The sequence below is a fragment of the Fundulus heteroclitus genome, unplaced genomic scaffold, assembly GCF_011125445.2.
Source record: "Fundulus heteroclitus isolate FHET01 unplaced genomic scaffold, MU-UCD_Fhet_4.1 scaffold_165, whole genome shotgun sequence".
Lineage (NCBI taxonomy): Eukaryota > Metazoa > Chordata > Actinopteri > Cyprinodontiformes > Fundulidae > Fundulus > Fundulus heteroclitus.
Genome location: NW_023396577.1, coordinates 397,986 through 400,315, shown reverse-complemented (window position 1 = coordinate 400,315; position 2,330 = coordinate 397,986).

Genomic DNA, 2,330 nt, shown 5'->3' with positions numbered 1-2,330 from the left:
TACGAAAATCCCACCCGGCCATCCGGATTGGCTCGTCCATTTTATGCGGTATTGAAATCCCTCCCAAAGACAGCAAGTCCAGATGGAGCAGAGTGGAGTTTGGTGGAACTACGTCCATCTGGCGAGAGTCAGGTTACCCACCCCACTCCCATCTCAATAAAATGGGTCAAAAGCATAACATTTATTGTTTTCTCACTCTTAAAACATTGAAGCAGTCGCTCTGAAGATTACCCAGAAAGATTTTCAACATTGCCTCCTTTTTTATAAACTATATAATGTTAACAACATTAGAAAGTTTTTTTAGACTAAATCATCGCTGCAGTCAAAAGATGAAACTAAACACAGCAAGTTCTTACTCTGGAAAGACAACACATTAAGCTAACCATGAACCTCATCAAGAAAACACAGATCTAAAATAGACAAGCTTAGAATATGGATTTTAAAGACAAACTGCAAGTTTTATACTTTTTCGTTTTTGTATACTTTTTTGTCCACAAACATTCATTACTACATTACTTCAGTGCAGCGAAGCGGGTGCTCTGAGGATTAAAAAGAATATCTTGCTACTCATACTCAGTGCATTTACAGACCTAACAGCAAATGGGGGTGGTTCTCATTTAGCAGGAGGGCAATCATTGTGACGCACTCATGTTTCCGCTTGCTGGCTGCGCATGCGCTCTTCTAGTGTTCATGTATCCAGTTAGCTTTGGTGTTACCCATCCAAATTAGCTCTGCTGCTCTCACCGTATACTTTGAAAAAGGCTCAGTCGCAAGAAGCAAGCTGTTTTACAAGTTTATGAGAAGAAGAGTAAGACCTCAGAACAAAGAAATAAGACCAGATTGTATTTGGGAGATTTTTTCACGCAATTCCCCCGAGGAGCAGAAAAGAAGGCAAGACGGTCTTGCGCGTACACTGTTTTTCAAAGAGGGACTTGGGTGTTTCTTACCTATTTTTCCGGAAAAATCGTCCACCATACCGTTAAAATTAGTTTGATGATTGGAAATATTGAAGTATGACAAAAAAGCAAAGACAGAACAAATCTTTAGGACAACAGGCTTTCACGACACCTCATTTTACATGTAAACTTCACGTGTTTCTACCAGTGGAACATCAGGAATTAAGAATGTTGCAGCTGCTCCAAACGAGACTTGATGTTCTATTCAGTAATTGTCATGCATGTTCATATTGTCATCTGCATCATCAACAACATCATCAACAACAAGCTGGATAATATTGGCTTGTCGGATGGCATATAGAAATTCTATTTGGTACTTTGCAAGTTGAACCAATTATGTATATAAGACAGTTTGGATCACTTACAAGCTAAATAACTTTCCATTCAACAGGTCAAATTTCGCATAGCTTACCTACTGAGATTTTCAGGGTTTGTTTTGTCAAATGACATTTATGTGGCATGCAGACATAAAGCAGCAAGCTGATCAGCCTCTCCCAGTTGGTGCACATACAAGTACACACACACACACACACGCACTCACACACACACACACACACACTTGGGGGATTAGGTTTTCGGTCAGAACCCGCTGATTACAATATGTTTATTACTCTGCAAGCCAACTCCAGGGCTCTTATCAAACATGCACACACGAACCCAGTTTTTGCGCTACTTGTGAACTGCAGAGTTCTTATTAAAAATTGATCTGCAAGCTGTTGTGTGTTACTGCTTCGCTGAGGAATTCATTACTTCTTTGCTATGCTCCGCTTGTATCTGGCATGCACACACACAAGCTCACACATTGGATGCCTGCGAGCAATTTCGACCTGTCGAATAAAACAACACCCTTTCATTTAGACTATTTGAGATGCAAACAAAACAAATGGTCCGATGGGAGAGGGACGGCCAGGAGAAAGACAGGCACAGTAGCTGTGAAGGGGAATAGGAATTAAACAGGGATCAAGATGGTGTGAGATTGATAAGGAGGAAGGTAAGATAAGAGCAATGTGTTGAGTTAAAGGTAGAAAATAGAAGGATTTCCTCTGCATCAGAATAGTAGATTGTGTAATTCAGAAATTTTTGCATGGCAAGGTTTGAAGATTTTCTTTCCCTCCTCCGTCTGCTGCAGCTCCACCTTTAGTTCTTGTACTTCTCTTTCATCTTCTCAAACCCAGCACTTTGGCAAATCATTACTCTTCCATTATTTTCTTCTTACTATCTCACTCCCATGTTGCCATTCATTCTCCTTCTTACCTGTGACGGCATCTCCTTCCATCACTCACATGAAACTCAGTCTTTTTTATTTTTATATTAACCTTCAAAGCTGGGGTTGTGAACAAACAGGGTGTGAGTGATAGAAATTGAATGATTTAC